Genomic DNA, 22,890 nt, shown 5'->3' with positions numbered 1-22,890 from the left:
CAGCTCTCGCTTCTCTAATTACTGCAGGCACACAAGTGAGTGAAATGCCTGATGCTGCCTGCCTTTTATAAGGGGGGGGGGGTGATTGGCTACAATGTGTCTGCTGACTGTGATGTTGAGGGTCAAAGTTGACCCTAAGGATGTAGTATAGGGGCAAATCGAACTTTCGAAAAAGTTTGTGGTTCTCCGCAATCGCGAACCATGGAAGTCTGCCGGTTCCCGTTTGCCTGCGAACCGTTCGGGCCATCTCTACTCTCACAATCATACATGACATCTTTGCTTTTCATTTGTCATACTCCTTTTCCGATATTGAACCAATCAGTTGTTCCATGTTCAGTTCTCACAGTTGCTTCTTGCTCTAAATACAAGTTTCTCAAGAGACATGTTAGGTGATCTGGTACTCCTGTCTCTTTAAAAACTTTCCACAATGTATAATTTGTGATCCACACAGTCAAAGACTTTGGCATAGTCAATGAAGCAGAAGTAGAGGTTTTTCTGAAACTTCCTAGCTTTCTCCATAATACAGGGATTGATTGCTTACTGTTTTGGAAATTGAATAGGTTGATTGAAAGAAAGGTTGCTCGGAGATTCCCTTGTGTGTAAACATCTTAAAGAGACTAGGAGCAGTAAATAAAATCAAAATCTGAACTTACCTGGGGCTTTCTCCAGCCCACTGTAGGTCGGGAGGTCCCTCGGCATCCTGGCTCCTCTCCCAGTCCCTGCTCAGAAATGGCTCCCGGCAGCTCCCGGCGACACTGGGACCGAGAGTCGGGCTCCTTCTTCTGGAAAGATGACGTCAGTCGTCACCACGCCGGCCGCCTCGTGTCATCATCACGGCGGCCGGCGTGACAGTACTGCACATGCGCGGTTTAATCATGCATGCACCGTACTGTCACGCCAGTCGCCGTGAGGACGTGAGGCGGCTGGCGTGGTGACGACTGATGTCCTCTTTCTGGAAGAAGGAGCCTGACACTCGGTTGCAGTGTCGCCAGGAGCTGCCGGGAGCCATTTCTGAGCAGGGCCTGGGAGAAGAGCAAGAAGGATGCCGAGGGACCTCCTGACCTACGGTGGGCTGGAGAAAGCCCCAGGTAAGTTCAGATTTTGATTTTATTTACTGCTCTGAGTCCCTTTAAGATGTTTACACACAAGGGAATCTCCGAGCAACCTTTCTTTCAATCAACCCATTCAATTTCCAAAACAGTAAGCAATCAATCCCTGTATTATGGAGAAAGCTAGGAAGTTTCAGAAAAAACTCTACTTCTGCTTCATTGACTATGCCAAAGTCTTTGACTGTGTGGATCACAAATTATACATTGTGGGAAGTTTTTAAAGAGACAGGAGTACCAGATCACCTAAATGGAGCAGCCCTTCAGTTGAGAATGTAGTTTGTATTTGTATCATTTAAACACTGAGGCTTAACCCTTTCAGTGCCTTCTGTAGAAGTTAAACTGAGTAAACTTTTCAGATTTTTTTTTTTTAGGATTTCCATAAATTGTATTGTAGAAATATTTTTCATTCCATAAAGGTTATCAAGCAGTGGCTAATCTTTTATAGCAGAGAGGAAGTTCAGAGTTTAGTTACACTTTAAGTACTGTTTTAAATTATTTATTTTTTTATAAGCTTAATAGGTTGGTATTTCCTTACAGGCTGGACAATACGTATAAAGGTCTTCTGCTAAAAACAGCTACCGGTTTTATTTGCTTTATTGTAAGGAACAAAACATTTTAGTTCCATATAATAGTACATTAATCCATCAATATGCCGAGAGATCTAAATAGTACTGCCAGACTGAGAGTAAAAGTTAAATTCCCTTTATTTGACTTTAAAAAACTTAAACATATCCAAGGGGAGCTATTGAATGGTGGAAAACTTGTTTTAGTCCAGTCATAACAGTGTGTGCATATTTCACTCACTGTAGCACAGGACAGCTCTGAAGGACATGTTCTACTTGTTCAATAAATGGCAAATGGTAATTTATATTCAGATATCCTTAAAGTCAGCAGGAGACATGGATGTAATGAGCATGTTAATGCATTAACAATTTTAATTTATTGCAGATCTGTAACCTTCCCCAAATATCCTGTCTAATAAATTGGAAGGGCTGAAACATAGAAGATTGCCCGGACGGCTTTGCTATAACAGCCTGTTATTATGTTGTTAAAATTAAAAATGTAAAACAAATGTCAAGCAAAGTCACAATTTTAGAAGCAATATGACCACTGGAACTTGTGTCATTTGTCTCTAATATTGGTTTTGTTTTGTTTTTTGCATTGATGGTTTTAAATTGTGTTGTTGTTAATGTACCTCCAATTAATTTATATTCATTTAATTGCATAAAGTCATACTCTGTGAGAGGGTAATCTGTTGAAAAGCACAAAGGATGGCCTTTCTGTGTAATCATAGAGCAAAGCATTGTGGTTATATTTAAATTGGTCTCCAAAACTATTAATAAAGGGCACTGTAACGTTTTTTTTTTATTTGTTTAAAAATGAACCTCCCCTAAGGGAGGTTAATAATGGTGTGTGCTTCTGGGGGTGTGGGGGTTGGGGGAGCATTATTACTTACCTAATGAATCCTGGGAGTTGTGTGTACATTATTGTTGAATCTCCTGGACTACACTCCTGGTATGCATTGCAGTGTATGCGCTTCCATGACCCACACCCCAGGAATTAGAAATGCTGGCAGAAGCCGTGGGTGGCTTGAGAAGCTGGAGTATCCTGAACAGGCCCGGGGGCCAAAGGAACAGCACCTGTAGGTAAGTAATGGTGTTCCACCTAACCCTCTAACCCCCAGCTGCACAAACTGTTACAAACCTCTCTCAAAAAAAAAAAACAGTGCACGCAGTGTGCTGGGGAAAAGAGTTTGCAGTAGCGCATCAATAATTTGTTGCACTTTATAGTTTATCCTAAGTCCTGAACTACGATATAGGAAGGATGTTTGGGTGGGCATCTTATTCCACCAACAGAGCATATCTAAGGGAAAGGGAAGTTGAAAGGAAAAAAAACATAAAATCAGTCTGGCACTGAGAGTTAATGTGCATAAGTAAGAGCATCTTCTTTTAAGGCAGGGATGTCAAACTGGTCCTTCGAGGGCCGAGGTCCTCACACATTTTGATACAGCTCAAATTAATTGATGGGTCTGAATCAGAAAAGGTGGGGTCCATCAAGTAGAACACATTCCTCTCTTTCTCAGTCCATCGTAAACACGGCATCGATCTGGCCCTCCAGGCCTGGAGTTCGACACCTGTGTTCTAAGGGCTTCTAGGAGTTCAGCAACTGAAAGAAACAGCCAGAGCTAATGTAATGCTTAGTCATGCTGCAGGTGACTGTGAATCTTTGAGGCTCCCAATTGGATCATCCACAGGAAGTGTAAAAAACCCCTTCCACTGGTAACTTACTTTGCCTTATGGTACTTTATTTTGAATTGATGTTCTACCCTGAGGGTGAAATGCAGTGACTGCTGAAGAATACTATGTTTAGTTATTTATCTGCTGCTGAAAATCATCCTTGTCTATATAACGGTTGAATGAAAGTCTGCCATGCATACAAAAATAAAACAGTTGTTTTTGTTACACTGTTCCTGTTCTGATCCAGCTTGTCTCAGTATATTCCTGGTCTGTTGTTGGGAACTTGGCCTGTGACCTCGTCATTGCCTAATGCCTGCTGACCTCAGCCTGTGATATCAATTATTCCTGTTATTGATGTTCTTTCTACTCTATTTTCCCCACAAAAGTGCTCAATTCACTAACAACTATTTGGTAAAAAATAATAGCTCAATAAAATACCGCATTCAGTATTTTAGACTTGATTTTCCAAATTCACTAAGACTTTCATACATACGATAATAGTTTGTTAATTTACCCAAAAACATGGCTTCAATTTACTAAGACCTGTTCAGTTAAAAGTAGAGGTCTAACCTGTACAGGAGTTCTGATGAAGCAAAAGGTGCCAAAGAAATGATGCTATGGTCCTTCTTACGCAATTATCTTCTCTTCTAGTTTAGGGGTGCACTGGCTATTTGAGTACAGACATTTGCTTTTCTATAATCTTGGACTCTAGAGTCTATAATTTAGTTATCTTGCAGGAAAATTATTAGATTTCTGCAATCTTCTAGAGCAGGGGTGTAAAACTCAATCATATAAGGGGCCAAAATCTACAACATAGTATAAGTCGTGGGTCAAATTGTTTATTAAGATTTACATTTATTGAACCATCTCAAACTAAGTGATGTAATTATATTGACTGGGATTGGCCTGCTCCTCCCCTTCTGCAGAGTAGCGCAGTGGAGCAGTTTAATATTTACCTGCGCCAGTACTGCTTTGAGTCTCCTCTGATCTTCCCGACAGCCACATACTCTACACAGCATAACTCTGGTTCCTGAGGCATGCCACGTGATCAAAAGACGGAAGTATGAAAGCACAGAGCATTTGACTGCCAGGAAGAAAAGAAGAGATAACGTATCGCTGGAGCAAGCATACATTACAGTGCTCTGCTGTTGTACTCTACTATGTGGGGAGATGGGGGGTGTTTGTGCATGATTTACCAGTTACCAGAGGGATGTTATTGGGCTTGGCTCCAAGGAGTGGGCCTGTGCTAATTTCACCGGGGGTCCCATTGGTTATTGCTGCACCCTGGCTCAAACTGACAATGTTTGTCAGAAACCCTGTCACCAATGTGCTCCTTTGGACTGAAAGGCAGGGGGCTGTCTTTCTTTTGCTGTTAACAATGATGGACATTGGAAGCTCTTGAGGTCCACATAAAATGGCAATGAGGGACACATTTGGTCTTGTGTCTGACACCTGTGTTCTAGAGCGTTATGTCCATGTACAAAAGTAGCTATGCCCAGATAATATTGTAACGCACTTGATTGCTCAATACAGATATACAGTATTTGTATTACAATTTATGGTCAGATATTAATGTTCTATATCTGGGTAACAAAATGGCATTTTTTCCCTTAAAAAAGTTACAGATGAATAATGGCTCTTAATGTTTTTCTTTGTTGGAAACTGAAAGCTGGGATAAGGCACCAAAACCAGTTTGCTGTGATTCACATAATTAATTAATGCAATTGCTTTACCTTCTTAAACAAATCTGAAGTTATTACTTGCTTTATAGATTCCAATATGAATATTATTTGTTAAAGTAAGTGCGGACAATTGCCTTTTTACACATTGCAGCCCATTACCCGTACCATTATTGTTGTGATAATTAATACCACCATGTGTACATAGGCAGCTTCTGCATTAATTCCGCCAGTTAATTAGAGCAAAGCATTAGCCATATATCCTGTAAGATTTTTCAAAATCATTTTTCCCTTCACGGTCTTAACATAATTTAGTGAGCTGTTGCTCTGGAGAACAAAAAATTGTAGACAATAGTGAAGATGAAACATTGTTCGCCAACTTTAATGCCCACACAGAAGGAAATGTCATAAAAAGCAATGAACTTAATTAAATTAGTAATTTATAAGGAAGCTAATGCTGTGAATTTAAGATTATGTGTAGCTGATCTGAAACAGATAAAAGCAAAACAATGATCACTTGAGGGCAAACACAAGGCAAATCTTAAAAATGTGTGTAGTGTTTACTACATAAGAATGAAGTCTTGTCTTGAAAGGAGAAGGGTTCATGTTTGGTATAGCCTCAACCTAGACTTTATTTGCTGCATGCTATATAATTCTTCTTGGTGTTTTTACAGGCCCTGTTTCTAATTCTCAACTTAAATTACACATTTATCGTATAACATGTGTTAGCCAGTTGTCATAGCGGGCCATATACACTTAGGATCGGTAAAGTGAAGAACAGGTTGAGTAAGGAGGGGAGATGAGCGGGGCGGAGGTGATGTGCTGACGTGCTGAGAAGCGCGCTCTGACCCGACCCCTCACTAGGAAGTTGAAGCTGAACCACTGCGTGTGATGTGGTGGCAGTTCCTTTGATCTATGAGCCTGAAGGCGTGATGAGAAGGGTCTCGTGAGTTGGATCACGGAAGAGGGATTGCCGTTTTTTCACCGCGGGGTGCTGGGCTCTGAAGTATACAGGATCTGGTGCGAGTGGCTAGAGAGCCTGTGGGTGCCTGCATCATTGGTGGAAGGAGGTGAAGGAGAGGTGATCGGGGTGTTGTCCAGGAGGGTGCTGGTGCGATTGGCCAGAAGATATACCTGGAAATGACTCGTGGGAGTAATAAAGGGAAAAGTGGCAGCAGTTCGCAGACGGTGGATATTCGTGGTTTCATGGAAGTGAGAGCTAAAGAGCCTGCTGAAGGTGTTGAGGAGATGGAGGAGACCTCTGCTGAGGCCCCTGATGCTGCTGGTTATTCTGGGAATGACTGTGTATGGGTTAAAGGCCCTGCAAGAAAAAGGAAAACTCTAGCAGGAGCTGAGCTGTAGGAAGAGGTGCTTAAAGTGTCATTGACCCCAGTGGTTTTGAATTTAGGAAAGTAGTAATTAAGGAAAGTAACAGAAGTAATTTTCTGTTTCCTTTTAGAAAAGATGCAATTAGATATTTGGGTATAATGTTACCTAGTGATTTGTCAAGGTTGTATTATCTTAATTATGTCCCATTACTTAATTCAATTAAAAAAGATTTGGAGGGGTGGGAAGAGGTTTTCATGGTTTGGGTGTATAGACATTATTAAGATGAATGTATTACCTAGGTTGGTTTTCTGTATGTCTATGATTCTGATTTGTGTGCCTGCAGTTTTTTTCAGGTCCTTGAAATCAATTTTTATACGATTTGTATGGCAGGGTAGGTCTTCAAGATTAGCATACAGAGTTTTGGTATGTCCTAAAGAAAGAGGGGGATTGGGGCTTCCTGATCTGAAGATGTATTATAATGCATGTGTTCTAGTTAGACTTTTTAAATGGCCGTATGGGGAAGGTGTGAAAAGTTGGGTTAATAAAATAAAGCTAAGGTATGAAAAAAAAGTCATTTTTAGATGAAGGATGATAGATATAATTGTTTATCTCATGAGTTTATGTTCACCTCATTATTGCTTTAACCGCTTCCTTAACGCCTAACAAGGAATGTCGGCCCAACAGCGGCTCTCTCATTCCTCTGTGACACATATATGCGTCATCTTGTGAGGAATGAGATGTGACAGGAGCTCGCACGAGCGCGAGCTCCTGTCATTCTGTGCAGTAAGCCCCAGTGATCAGCCTGCCAGCCAACAATCGGAGCTGGCAGGCTGTTTATTTTATTTATTAACTAAAGGCAGGGGCGTAACTAAGAGCCCCCGGGCCCCCCTGCAGAAATTGTGAGCGGGCCCCCTCCCCCCGGGGCCCGCTCATGGCTGTTTTGGGGGGCTGGAGGGGTCACAGCATGAGGGGAAAGCTATGGCCACACTCAGGTCCCTCCCCTCACCTTGGGCTTTCCCATCTGTGCTCCCCTCCAGCTTCAATAGCTATACAAGTGCAGCGGAGCAGTGGGCAGCGGCAGGCAAACATACCTTCCGTGCGTCCGGACGCTTCTCGTTCTAGTGAATGACGCTACTTCCTGTTTTATACAGGAAGTCGCGTCAGTCACTAGAGCGAGAAGTGTCCGCGCTGGAACGCACGGGAGGTATGTTTGCCTGCTGCTGCCGCTGCCCGCCACACTTATATAGCTATTGAAGCTGGAGTGGAGCACAGATGGGAAAGCCCAAGGTGAGGGGGGGGACTTTCCCCCCTCCCCACTGAGTGTGGCCATAGCTTTCCCCTCATGCTGCAACCCCTCCAGCCCTCCAAAATGGCCATGAGCGGGCCCCAGGATGGGTCCGGGCCCCCCGCAGGCGCATGGGCTGCATCCCCTATTGGTACGCCCATGACTAAAGGGTATTTATATAGTGCTAACATCTTAGACAGCGCTGTGCAGAGTATATTGTCTTGTCACTGTCTTTCCTTTAAAGGGGCTCACAATCTAATCCCTGGTGTATGTATCTTAGACTAGGGCCAATTTAGGGGGAAGTCAATTAACTTATCTGTATGTGTATTTTTTTTATAAAATCTTGGTAATTTTTTATTAAAATTTTAAAAACTAAAACTAGCAGCTGCAATAAAATACCACCAAAAGAAAGCTCTATTTGTGAGAAGGAGGTAAATTTAATTTGGGTACTAAGTTGTATGACCAAGCGATAAACCGTTAAAGTTGTGAAGTGCTGAATTTTAAAAAAAATGGCTTGGTCACTAGAGCGGTATAAGCCTCTTGGGCAGTGCCGGCGCTACAATAGAGGCAAAGGGGGCAATTATCTCAGGGCCTCCGACCTCTGCAGGGGCCTTGCGCTGCCGATCCTGCTAAATTATGCCTGCTCCCCCCGCTCGTACTGCTCCCCGGGGCCCTTTTGTGAAGCTGCAACAGTAAATAACCTATCCTGGCGGGCGGTGGCTACACAGTCCAGGGCAGTCTTTCCATGCAGTCCTCCTCCTCCTCTATGACCCGGCGCATGTTTACACATAACACGTTTCGGGTCATAGAGAAGGAGGAGGTCTGCGTGGAGAGAGAGTGCCCCGGACTGTGTAGCCGCCACCCACCGGGATAGGTTAATTACTGTTGCGGCTTAACACAAGGGCCCCAGGGCGCAGAGAAGAAAGGTAATGCGGGGGGTGTATCAGTCAGGAGCCTCCTATTTAGTTTGTCCCAGGGCCCCAGAGCCCCTTAAACCGGCCTTGCTCTAGGGGTTCAAGAGGTTAAGAAGGATTTCTGCTTTTCAGTTATGTGTACTTTGGGAGAGAACACTAACTTTATTTGTACTGTATGAGGCCTTGCCATAATCACAACATTTCTTTATATTTGGCTTCCATCTTTTTTACTGTTGGAATGTGCAGCCATGACAGTTCCAACATAGGTAACGGCATTGTGAACCTCTACACTTTTCACTTTCACTTTCAGCTTGATTTTGTTCATTGCATGGCAGTATTTGCTGTTTCAATGCCAACTGTCATGTATTGGTAAAAGGCCTGTCAGTCCCCTCTTCCAGGGGTTTCAAACATCACTAATTTAATTGAGACAAATAAAGGGAGATTTATGAAAAAAACAGTTTCTGCAGTGAAGCTAATTACAAACAGGGTCATCAATATTGATCCATGACTTGCTTTCATTATAAGGATGAAACTGGGTTATTTTATATGTACATGCTGATGAAAGTTTTACTAGTGAAACAGTACCACTTCCGAGGCAGCTATTTGATGCAGAGTGATTATGTAGCACCATAGGACATGAAGGTAGCATCGTCAATAGCAGATTACAGAACAAATGCACACCTCCTATTGGGAGTCAAAGCAAAACTTTTCCTTGAACTTTTCTCTATAAATAATAACCCATGTTGCTTTTTGCTTTGTGGTGCATGAGCTGTAATTAATAGTCAAGAGTTATTGCAGCAGAGTTTGTCACACACTTGAATGTATAAACTCTAATTTATGCCTTCAGTTAATTACCTAATTAATGTTGTCATTTCGGGTCAGAATAGGCCCTCAGGCAGGCAATTACTTAAAATGTCTTGTCTTTATATAACACAGAAATTATGTTTCGTCCTTCAAAACATTAGACATTTACACAAACTAACAACAAATTACCTTAAAACCTCTCTCCAGGCTCAAGTATTATTAGACAATGCTTCCCCCATCCAGCACTTGTTTCACATAAGAATAAATGTTTTATGAAATTGAAAAACATCTTAATTTTTGTTTTTAAGCCCAGCTACATAACCGTCTCTGCAAAACTTGTTTTTTCAAGTGTGATGGGCTGGTTTCCCTTCACAGACTACTAGGAATTTGCCATCACTAACCGCACTCCTCTCTGCCTAAAGCGTGTCCCTCAGTTAACTCCAATGAAAGGATCAGGGCCGGATTTACCATAAGGCACTATAGGCATGTGCCTACAGGCGCCTGATGATTGAAAGGCGCCTCACTCCCCTCCCGGAGTGCCTCTCTCCTTCCCTATGCACAGTCCTGATGAGAGTGTAAATGAGAGGTTACTCATCCGGGTCTCAGTATTCCACTGACGAGATCTCCCTTTGGTCAGGGGCACGTCTAGCTACTTAGTATTGAGGGTACTTTGGGTTCTTAATACTAAGGAGCACCTGTAGCTACCTATGGCGGGCAAGGGAAGTAAGGGAGAAATTACAGCTGGGCCAGCCATCACACTTGCGGTGCAGTTCGGTGGTGGTTTGTAGGTTTGTGGAGGGTGAAGTCTAGGGTGCCAGGACATCTGTACCTATCGATGCCTGTGAGGTAAATCCGGACCTGGAAAGGATGCTTGTGTGGCAGTCATACCCCCCCCCCCCCCCTCCTACTTGTGACAGCAATGCAAATGCAAAAACAAAGGTGTTTAGGAACTTATTTGAATATTTATTTTATGTTAGACAACTACTGGATAGGGGAGAAGGGATATGTGTAATATCAGCAAAGTAATCCAAACAGTGCTGCCCTCTCTAAGGCATTACAGAAGTCACCAATCCCAATCCTTAAACAGGAACTTTACTGAATGATTAACCACTTGATCACTGAGGGGTTTTTACCGCTTTAGGACCAGAGCAATTTTCACCTTTCAGTGCTCCTCCCACTATTTTTCCCATAGCTTAATCACTACAAATCACAACAAAATGATCTATATCTTGTTTTTTTCACCACCAATTAGGCTTTCTTTGGGAGGTACATTATGCTAAGAATTATTTTATTATAAATGCATTTTAAATGGCATAATAAAAAAATTGAAAAAAATCATTACTTCTCAGTTCTCGGCCATTATAGTTTTAATATAAAATGTTCTACTGTGGATAAAACCCACACATTTTATTTACCCTTTTGTCCTGGTTATTGCAATGTTTAAAATATTTCCCTAGTTCTATGTATGGCGCCAATATTTTGTTTGGAAATAATGGTGCATTTTTTCACTGTTGCTTCCATCACTTATTAGAAACCTATATATTAAAATATAACAGTAATATACCCTTTTGACATACGTATTAAGAAAGTTCAGTCCCTGAGGTAACTATTTATGTATTTTTTTGTATGTCCTTTTTTTAATGCAAATAAAAACATTTGGGTACTATGAGAGAGTGTGGGAGGGAAATAGTTAGTTTCAGAAGTATGTGTTGGTATTTTTATTTAATAAAAATGTACTTTGGTGTAATTTTACTGTTTTGCCACAAGATGCCCTCGCGCATTATTACCGATTCGCGTATGTAAGTACATGAATAGAAAGTAATGCATGGCACTGGAACAACAGAAGATACAATGACGCAGGCATCTTATAGATGCCAGCGCTCATTGACATGGGGACTTAGATGAATGAATGGGAACTGCATTCTTTGCTGACTAAAGACACAAACATATGTAATGTTTACATGTAAATGATCCAACATGAGGAAATAAACAAACACTAAAACTTGTGAGCAACCAGTCCCACCTTGTGGTAAGCTGGAAAAATAACATATGCTTATACAGTTGTATAACCTTTGCTGTATAAGAGTGAGATATAGTGTCTCCATGTATCACTGCATTGCATACATTGCATGACATGCAATGGTACATTCACTGTTTCTTAGATTTATGAGTCTTATCTATATTTTCATTACCTTCACATTGCCAATAATCTTTCTCCCTGCCCTTCATCTCTGAACTGCAAATACTGGGGGATTTTTTGGCCTAGTTTTCTGTCTTGGCAGGACAGGCCAAACCTTTCAGTTTTTTGGGTTTATCCTCCCCTGCGTGGCCCTGTGTGGCAGTCATATCTCATAACTTATAAAAATATCTCCATATTTTTCTCTATTTTTCATTGACAACTTAACTGATGCAGAAAAGTAAATTAAACGCAAACAAAATACATATTGATATGATGTAAACAATCAAGTTCATCATAGTGATATGCACCATATGGTTACTCTACACAGGCACAAGCAAGATATAATGGGCTTAACCGTATGCACTGTACAAAATAGGAGCTGAAGCCTAACTACCAGGTATTCGCCAGTCAATGAGAGGTAGTCAGAGGAGAGGTAAAGGCAGAGGCGGGACAAGGTCCTCCAACACCCAAGGCTGAGACACCAAAGTGCGCCCCTCCATCCCTCCCACCACAGCCATCACACACTGATTGCTATTAGACTAAGAGGTGCCACAGGGCCCACAACCTCTCTAACACCTTAATATCTAGTTATCTGGCTTGCAGTAACTGCTATGTATCCCCTTTTCTTATTTCTTTCTGCTTCAAACACAATTAGGAATGGCAGCTGAATGAATTGTGCGCCCCCTCCTACACTGCGCCCTGAGGCTGGAGCCTCTCCAGCCTATGCCTCGGCCCGGCCCTGGGTAAAGGCATGTGTCTGTTACACTGAATACACCATTATTAATGTGTTTCATAACTTATCCCCCCCCCATTTCTGCATCAATTGTTATTATTAAATTAATTATTATTACTTTTTGTGATCTTATTATCTAATGTTGACCATGTTTCTTTCTAATTTGGCATGTGACCTTTTTTTCTTTGTGAGTCCATCACAGTTCATTACATTAGTCACTTTTTTTGCACTACCTCCACTCTGTACCAGTGATGTTTTTCTTCCCTATGCTGCACTTCCACTTTAGGGACCATTTGCTCTCTCTCCTGTGCCATGGCACAGCTGAGCAGCATCCACTGATCTCATGTTTCCATCTACCACTGCACGTATCACTTTTTCACTAAAATCCTTGGTGGATGCCTTTGCACATTGTCATATTTGCTATCCAGAAATATTTGACATTTCTTCTCATTTTTGGCTGCTGCGTATTAGCATAGTTGAGCAGCATTATTCAGTGTTCACTACCCACATACTCCTTAGTTTTCTCTTTTTCTCTTTCCTCTTGTTCTTCTTTCTCTCTTTTTTGAATGATCCCCTTGTTTTACCACCTGCCTATGTATTATTGACAAACAAGGATGCCACAGGGCTTTCCCTTACTTATCACTTATCATTAATTGTATTATTGTGTGGGGATCTGTTGTTTTTAATTGTGTTTTATTTGTGCATATTTATAATAAAATACATTTTTTTATGACTAGTACAGTTTTGTAGCATTAACCACTTATATATCATGGCACCCTCTTTCTTCTTTTGTTGTTGTTTGGTAATTGTGGTGATTAGTATGAGACCATGCTGCCTTCATTGCATTTCATCAGAGATAAAAGTGCTGGATATAATTATAATGTGTGATAGAGTATGTGCTGCCTTCTAGTGTGTTGTTTTTTGTAAGTAGTCTTATGCATAATATAACCTTGTCAGCACCAGGAAGTGATCTAGTTTTACAGGAAGATGTAGGCCCTGCCCAGCCTCCATCATAGATTTTCACTGAGAAGCATGTATCCTTCCCATCAAGCCTTGTAAATGAATTGTCTGTAACTAGGCTTCTATATCCGTGTTTTGTATGTTAGAAAGTATGTAGAAGGTCATGCATAACATAGATAGATGTAGACTGTATATTCCTGTACTATGTATGCTGTCAATACAGTATATATGTATTGTATTGCACTTTTACAAGAAGTAAATAAGGAAAGACAATAAATTACAGAGAATTTCAGTTAAAGCGGTGTAAAACGTTGACAAAATTTCCTACTTTTTATAACCCATACAATTATCATATTTGCTTTTGTGCACAAGTATTAATATTCATTTAGATATTATAACTTCCCAAAGTTCAGTTAATTTACTTTGAAAGCTGCTGGTGCATTTTATTTATAACTGTTGTCATTCTGTTGTAAATGCTGCCAGCAGTAATTTCTGGTCTGTTTTTTCACTTCAGCACTCATCAGCTGAAGTCTTGCACAGCAAGAGAATGTTTACATAAATGTATCAAGCAAAGAATGTGCACACAAGATAAGATTATAAGCAGTTCAGATGCGGGTTCTCCCTGCAGAAGAAAGCGTCAGCCCTGTGATCAGGGCCGGGCCGAGGCAGAGGCGAGAGAGGCTCCAGCCTCAGGGCGCAGTGTAGGAGGGGGCGCACAACTCACTCAGCTATCATTCCCCTATTGTGTTGGAAGCAAAGAGAAATAAGAAAAGGGGATACATGGCAGTGACTGCAAGCCAGATAACTAGAGATAAAGGTGTTGGGGGCCCTGGGGTGCCTCTTAGTCTAATAGCAATCAGTGTGTGACGGCTGGGGTGGGAGGGATGGAGGGGCACACTTTGGTGTCTCAGCCTTGGGTGCTGGAGGACCTTGTCACGGCTCTGCCTGTGATGTAACCCTTTGAATGCTGTTTTACTAAAAAAAAACATTGTGTTAGTATATTATATGCTGTAAATAATCTTTTAGAGCAAAGAAGAAATTCTGGGTTATATTCTGCTTTAAGACACAGATTCCTGCACTTGATGGACTTATTTACAGTGTTTAGCTGGCTGTTTAGCTGCACTACACAGGGCAGTGTCCTGAGGGCAGTACAGAAAAACTTGTAAACCCTCCCAGTCTTGTATCATTGTGTTATCATCTATTATAACCTGACTTTCATATTAACCCTCACTAACCTATGCTAACACTAATCCCCGCATTAACGCCTAACATTAACCCCCCAACAGGACGCTAATTTAAACCACTTACTTGGTCCATCAATAAATCCCACTGCTACCACAGCTAAGTATCATGTGACATAATTACACAGCTGGTGCTGCCATGTAATTATTCTCTGTGGGGCACAAAAATTACTGGACACGAGTGTGCACCATAATTACCTGTCTCATTACTAAATAACTTGTATGAAGTAGCCTTCCCTTTTTGCTGATACAAGCATCCAAATAATGTATCTCAACCTGTGAAATGTCAGCAGTTAATCTAGTAGTAATAATATTTCAGCTTGGAGAATGATGTTAAACACAGAGAACAGACTTATGATATCTCATGCAGATAGTTCATCTGCATTTATGAGATCAACAAGTCAGGATTCCTTCAAGACAAATGCTATAAATAAAAACCCACACATTTGATTTGCCCATTTGTCCCTTCTATCACAACATTTAAATGATGTTCCTAGTATGATGACAATATATTATTTTGAAATAAAGGTGTATTTCTTCTGTTTTGTGTTTTTGTTTTCTCACTGTACACTACCATACTTTATTTACTAAAATAACAGTAATATACCCTCATGACAAAAAAAAATTAAAAAAAAAGCTAAGTCCCTAAGGTAACTATTAATGTATCTTTTTTTAAACGCTGTCACTTTTTTTTTTTTTTACAGGTGTTTCATTTTGGTAACTACGGGGGAAAGAGGACGATAATACGGGAAATACTACTAAATGTATTTTTTTCTTTACTTTTTACATTAACTTTACTTTTTGACCACAAGAGGACGATGTACACTATCCTGGAAGTTACCAAGAAATGTTTAAACATTTTTAACTTTACTTTTTACTTTCATTATTAAGAATGAACATGGATCCTGATTGGAGTCTTGTTCATTCTTATACAGGGACTTTGATCAGCTCAGGAAAAACATCTTCCTGTTCACCAATCCCTCAGCTGTAATTCCCGCCATGAACGAGCGTTGGGAGCATGCGCGGGTGCGTGCACCCTCCACAACAACACTGGACATCCGTATACGTAGCTTTACCATAGCTCATACTGAACATGTATACGCGCCAAGACTTAGTTAAGTGGTAAATTAAATGTGTCGATTTAAATTGTAAAAGTTTCACCAATTCACAAAAAAAAAACATTTTTTTCTCATTTTCTCACTATTGATCCTGACATACAGTGCAACTGGTGTATGTCAGCATCTGGTGACAATAGCATGTACAGGGCCTTTATAACAAGCTAAAATCCACTATACTACGCCGACTTAAAAATGGGTTTTCCCAAAATGCAATGTTGCCCATCCCTATTTTAAACATCCTTCTTAATTCCAACATTAATGCGCAAAATGCACATAATAAGCAACATTTTTTACTTTAGACTTGTTTTGCATATAAATTACCACATAGAAAAATAGTGTACACTGTATTTGTGGAACTACCCACACTTTTAGAACACTTTTTTCAGTTCCTGGCAGTGTGTTTCTCATTTGTCACTTAGAGCCTGTTTCCACTTGTGTGCAATATGCAGTGTGTCCCCACATCCTAGTCACACAGCGTAACATTGCCTATTCCGTTAATAGAATGCCGACAGAGTCCCATGCCAGTGCAATTCTGGATGGCATGCTGCAAATTCCCGCAGCATGCATCCAAATCCATATAGCCGTGCATGGAATGCCTACAGGTATTAGGATGCATACTTGCATCACTGCAAGTGCTGGTGCTGGCATGCATCTCACAAGACACTCCAGCTCAGTGGAAACTGGCCCTTAAAAATGTAGCCTGGGATCAGGTTACCCCGTATGCACAGCAGTATATTGACAGTGTATCTTGAGCAGATATGCTGTTCCCCGTCACAGTGTCTGACAAGAAAGTCACACTCATAACCATTGTGCATCCAGTCTGCCTCTGATGCCATCACCGCCCCCACTAGTTTACGCTGTCGCCACCATTCAGGACCTCCACCATTGCTGGCACTGCCACTGGGCTCAGGGGAGAACTACCAGTATCAGGGGAGAACTACAGGGGAGAACTACAGATCAGTGCCCCAGCAGAGGCAGGCTCCCATTGGATTGTAAAAGACCAAAGGGAATCCTCCGGGTCAACAAAGAGAATACTCCTTGGTCCAACACTCAGTAAACCAATGATATTTCTCTCTAGTACTAGACCTATTCTAATACTGGGACTCTGATCTATATATAAGCGCTTGTCCCCCAAGCCCAGTGGGAGTGCCAGCAGCCGTGCAGTGGAGGACCCAAATGGTGGCAGAAAACACAGAACACAGGTGAGCGCAGAGATAGAACGGATGGGGAAACGTCCTAGTGAGAATGGACACTGTTCGTTCTCATAGGCTTTCACTGACTCTGTAGGAATCCGCAGCATCTGCAATGTCCAGAAGAATCATGCCTCTTGGGAACATGCACCCTGCTCCCATTCCCTTTCCACTTCATGTTGAGTGGCAAGTGTAAATGGATCCTACCTAACAAGTGATCCATTTACACATGCACTTCCACCCTGCTGAATATTGTCAGAACTGGAAGGGATCACTGTAAGAAGAAAACTGGTGAGCTTCTGAGCAGGGGCGTAACTAGGCCCCACCGGGCTCCCCTGCTGAAATTCTGAGCGGGCCCCGGGCCGCTCGGGGCCGTTTTGGGGGACTGGAGGGGTCACAACATGAGGGGAAATCCAGGAAGTAGCGTCAGAGACTAGAGTGAGGAACGCACGCTGGAGCGCATGGAAGACGGAAGGTATGTATCAGCCGCTGCTGCCCGGACACTCATTAAGCTGGAGGGGGGAGTGCAGAGGGGAGAGCCCCAAGGTGAGGGAGGGACATCCCCCCTCCCCGCTGACTGTGGCCATGGCTTTCCCCTCATGCTGGGACCCCTCCATCCCCCAAAATGGCCCCGAGCGGGCCCCAGGGGGGGGGCCCGGGCCCTCCGCGGGAGCAGGGGCTGCAGGCCCTATTGTTACGTCAGTGCTTCTGAGAGGAACTGACGGTGAGGTTAGTAATATTTATTTGCAGCTACGTCATGTGTTTATTTTAAATAATTTGACTCAGTTCAGGTTCCCTTTAAGCATTACTGTGGGACCCATATTTGTCTATTTTTCTTGTTTACTATAAATTTAAAAACTATAAAATCTAAAACACCATGGTGCCCCCCCACCCAGGTTGTGTGACCATGGTGCCCTCCCTCAGTGTGTGTGACCATGGTGCCATCCGTGTGGTTTAGGTTCATCTTAAAGGGGAACTTCAGCCTAAACAAACATACTGTCATCAAGTTACATTAGTTATGTTAATTAGAATAGATAGGTAATATCATCTCTTATCCACCCTGTTTTAAAAGAACAGGCAAATGTTTGTGATTCATGGGGGCTGCCATCTTTGTCATGGGGCAGCCATCTTTTTGGTTGAAATGAGGTGACAAAGAGCAGGAGACACAGTTCCAACTGTCCTGTGTCCTGATTACCCCTCCCAGCTCCACACGCCAGGCTTTAAATGTCAAATTCAAAATGTAAAAAAAAAAAAAATTCACCAAAACAGCAGAATGAGAACAACTAAATAAGAAATCCCATCATGCTTTGCACAGCATCAGGGGAAAAAAGCCCTGGCAGTTTTCTTCTGTGCAGCTAAAAATTTTGCTTGTATAAGAGAAGCAAAGTTCTGATGCTGTGAAACTGTTAAAGAAACACCAAGCCTTTTCAGTGCTGCTGAGTCGATTTTTAGTCCGGAGGTTCACTTTAAGAACTGTCTCGGTTACGTTGCTCTAAGACCAATACAGCATGTGAAATAAAGCTAATATGTAGTGTAAAGTAGAGAGGAAAGCGAAGTGAATTGCCTCCGGACTGGTTGCTTATTATAAATAGAGTTGTCCCGAACGGTTCGGCCGCGAACTTTTTCATGCGAACATTTGTGGTTTGTGTTCACATCGAAACGCAAACTTTATGGCGAGTTCAACCCGCCCCTATACTACATCATTGTGCTAAAATTTGACCCTCTACGTTACAGTCAGCAGACACATGACAGCCAATCAGCCTGCACTCCCTCCTGGAGCCCCCCCCCCCCTTATATAAGCCAGCTGCATCGGCCATTATCTCACTCAGGCCCACATGCAATTCACTTTTTCACCTGAGTTTTCTCCTAGGTGATAATTTTAAACTTATCAATAAAATGCTTTTTAAGCAACCAGAAAGCAAGAAAATACACAAAATAATTTGATAGTACATTTTCACCTACGTTTTGGTACTTTATTAGTTGAAAAGTGCTGGAAAGTTATTTTAAATCGAAGATTAAAAATTATCTCCTAGGAGAAAACTCAGGTGAAAAAGTGAATTGCATATGGCCCTCAGTGTTGCTGCAGTAGTGAGAGAAGGGAGAGAGTTGCTGCAGAGATTAGGGAAAGCTTAGTTAGGCTCTTGTTGCTGATATTTGTTGTTGAAAAGCAGCACAAAAAGAGCTCTTCTCAGAGCTAATGTTCTTGTGAAGTTTTTTTTTTGTGTGTGTGCGCCACTGACACTGCATTAGACAGCCCTGCGTGTCGCAGCTGGCCCTTGCTAATTGCTATACTGTGCAAGGCCCAGCACATTCAGTGCCTACATTTTCACTGCACCTGTGTGTGACAGCTGCCCATTTATAATACCAGTCTGACCGTGCATACCTGTTCATGTTCACTGCATCTGCGTGACAGCACGCAGTGTTATATAATACCAGTCACTGCATAACTGTTCACTGACTGCAACTGTATGTGACAGCTGCACATTTGTAATACCAGTCCGACCGTGCATACCTGTTCATGTTCACTGCACCTGCGTGACAGCACGCAGTGTTATATAATACCAGTCACTGCATAACTGTTTACTGCACCTGTGTGTGTGACAGCTGCACATTGTATTGTATAATACCAGTCCGTGCATACCTGTAACTGCACCTGTGACTGACCGCACATTGTATTATATACCAGCAGTCACTGCAACCTGTTCACTGCACCTGTGTAACCGCACATTGTTGTACCAGCAGTCACTGCAACCTGTTCACTGCACCTGTGTAACCGCACATTTTGTACCAGCAGTCACCTTTTCATTGCATAATTTTTCTGCCTGCACTGCAGCTGCAACAACAAAACAAAAGGCATGTACATGTGTCCATTCCCCTTCATGATCGTTACCTTACCGTGGTGAAGGGGCTTGCGTATCACAATGAAAGAATGTCCGGCTAAATGAGTGTGTGGAGGTTGGGGGGCACACCTGACCCAAGAAGATAGATAATAAGGTTGTTGCATATGGCTTGAAAACTGCCACGGCCTGCACTCTCGCTATGGTGCGCACCAGTCCAGCACGGCCGTCACTACACAAACAGCTGTTTGCGGTGCGTTACACAGTGAGTTTAGTCTGTCAGTGTGAAGCAGTACATTACTTACACTACCTAATTGATGTATACAAATGCAAGATGTTTTAAAGCACTTTAGGCCTCCAATTTAGCAATAAAATGTGATTTCTGCCCTTAAACCTTGCTGTGCGTAAAATCCGGATTTTACTCTGGGACTTTTGGCATGTATCCCACTCCGCCATGCTCCCCTACAGGTGTTAGACCCCTTAAAAACATCTTTTCTATCACTTTAGTGGCCACAATTAGTGTTTGTAATTTTTAAGGTTCGCCTGCCCATTGAAGTCTATGGCGTTTCGGAAGTTTGCATGTTCGCAAACTTTTTTCGCATGTTGGAGTTCGAGGTTCGCGAACCAAAATCGGAGGTTCGCGACAGTCTACTTATAAACATCCAGTCAAGGGGTAACTTGGGATCCCACCCCTAAAGGCTCATACACACATCAGTCTTTGGAAAATGAAAGATCACAGACCAATCTTACCCCCCTCCATGTAGTATGAGAGCCATACCTACACAGTCTTTTCTATGGAGCTGAACTCCCCATCAGAAATTTTTTTTTGCAAGATGCTGCACACACAGATGCTGTACAGACACAAAAGATCAGTATCTGCAAAAAAACTGTTCCTGCCAAAGATCCGTTCCTGCAAATTGCAATGATAGTCTATGAGATCTGCAGATCATCATACACACATGATTTAACTGACATTCATCTGCAGATCAGACAATCATCCGCAGATCTGAAAATCCATCCTGGTGGATCTGGACGTCCTGATGATGCGCCACTGCACTTAACAGCGCGAAACGGCTGTTGACCTCCCTATCTGCCTGTACCTCTCTTTCCACGTTCATGGAGATGTAATGTATGCCTGTTTTACTGGATTTGAATTAAAAGTGAAGTTTTAATAGGGATGTGCAAGGCCTCTTTTTCTGTTTAATTGAAACGCTAATAGGGGATTGTGCTAATTCATAGTACGACCGTGTTATGCATTTAGCATGAAATGTGACACGCATGAAGGTTTGCACGCGTAAAGATTTACGTGCGTGCAGCCGAAGGTTGTCCCGCGGTAATGCACACACTTTGCCGAGTTAACGTGCACGTAAATGCACACTTACCTTTTTACGCCCACGTACCTTTGCGCGCATCACATTGCATGATAAATGCATCGCACGGTCATGCTATGCATTAGCACGGCTTTGTGAATCAACCCCCAAGTCTTCAAAGTAATACCTTTTATACAACTGCTTTCATAAACCATTGTTTTTTTTATTTTGAGTATATTTCGAAGCGTGTATGTCTTCACTTTTCTACTTCCCTGCTTCATGTTTTATCTGGCTTCTTTACCTTGTATCTTTCTTTATAATCATTACTTTATTGTATTGTATTGATCTTCTTTGTTACAGCAAATACCTAAGGCAAAGTATTAAAAACAAGATCAGCTAATTGTGCCAAATAAGAGAGTTCCAGATGGCATCTGCTTTCTTTGTGCACTTAGGTTTCAACATCCTTATGTTTATCAAATGCAGAAATTTTGAGTCTGTTCAGCCAAAGAGCCCTGGAATCACACAGAGGCAAATGCAAACAATTCTAAATCTATATACCAACTACTGATCATTTGTGCCGCCTGATAATAGGAAAAGAATACTGTTTGCGGGCTTTTATAGCTCAGGGTGCAAAGCCCCATGTGGCCGGGGCTCTGCACTCTGGCTATCTGGCTTTCCCACACTCTGAATATATATATATATATATATATATATATATATATATATACACACAGTGGGTTGCAAAGGTATACGGCCCCCTTGACGTTTTCCACATTTTGTCACATTACTGCCACAAACATGCATCAGTTTTATTGGAATTCCACGTGAAAGACCAATACAAAGTGGTGTACACGTGAGAAGCGGATCAAAAATCATACATCATTCCAAACATTTTTTACAAATAAATAACTGCAAAGTGGGGGGTGCGTAATTATTCGGCCCCCTGAGTCAATACTTTGAAGAACCACTTTTTGCTGCAATTACAGCTGCCAGTCTTTTAGGGTATGTCTCTACCAGCTTTGCACATCTAGAGACTGAAATCCTTGCCCATTCTTCTTTGCAAAACAGCTCCAGTTCAGTCAGATTAGATGGACAGCATTTATGAACAGCAGTTTTCAGATCTTGCCACAGATTCTCGATTGGTTTTAGATCTGGACTTTGACTGGGCCATTCTAACACATAGATATGTTTTTGTTTTAAATCATTCCATTGTTGCCCTGGCTTTATGTTTAGGGTCATTGTCCTGCTGGAAGGTGAACCACCACCCCAGTCTCAAGTCTTTTGCAGTCTCCAAGAGGTTTTCGTCCAAGTTTGCCCTGTATTTGGCTCCATCCATCTTCCCACCAACTCTGAGCAGCTTCCCTGTCCCTGCTGAAGAGCATGATGCTACCACCACCATATTTGACTGTGGGGATGGTGTGTTCAGAGTGATGTGCAGTGTTAGTTTTCCGCCACACATAGCGTTTTGCATTTTGTCCAAAAAGTTCAATTTTGGTCTCATCTGACCAGAGCACCTTCTTCCACATGGTTGCTGTGTCCCCCAGATGGCTTGTGGCAAACTGCAATCGGGACTTCTTATGCTTTCTGTTAACAATGCCTTTCTTCTTGCTACTCTTCCATAAAGGCCAACTTTGTACAGTGCATGACTAATAGTTGTCCTATGGACAGAGTCTCCCACCTGAGCAGTAGATCTCTGCAGCTCATCCAGAGTCACCATGGGCCTCTTGACTGCATTTCTGATCATTGCTCTCCTTGTTCGGCCTGTGAGTTTAGGTGGATGGCCTTGTCTTGGTAGATTTACAGTTGTGCCATACTCCTTCCATTTCTGAATGATCGCTTGAACAGTGCTCAGTGAGATGTTCAAGGCTTTAGAAATCTTTTTGTAGCCTAAGCCTGCTTTAAATTTCTCAATAACTTGATCCCTGACCTGTCTTGTGTGTTCTTTGGACTTCACGGTGTTGTTGC

The sequence above is a fragment of the Hyperolius riggenbachi genome, chromosome 1 (assembly GCF_040937935.1).
Source record: "Hyperolius riggenbachi isolate aHypRig1 chromosome 1, aHypRig1.pri, whole genome shotgun sequence".
In the NCBI taxonomy this organism is placed as follows: Eukaryota; Metazoa; Chordata; class Amphibia; order Anura; family Hyperoliidae; genus Hyperolius; species Hyperolius riggenbachi.
This window is presented reverse-complemented; position numbering follows the sequence as displayed.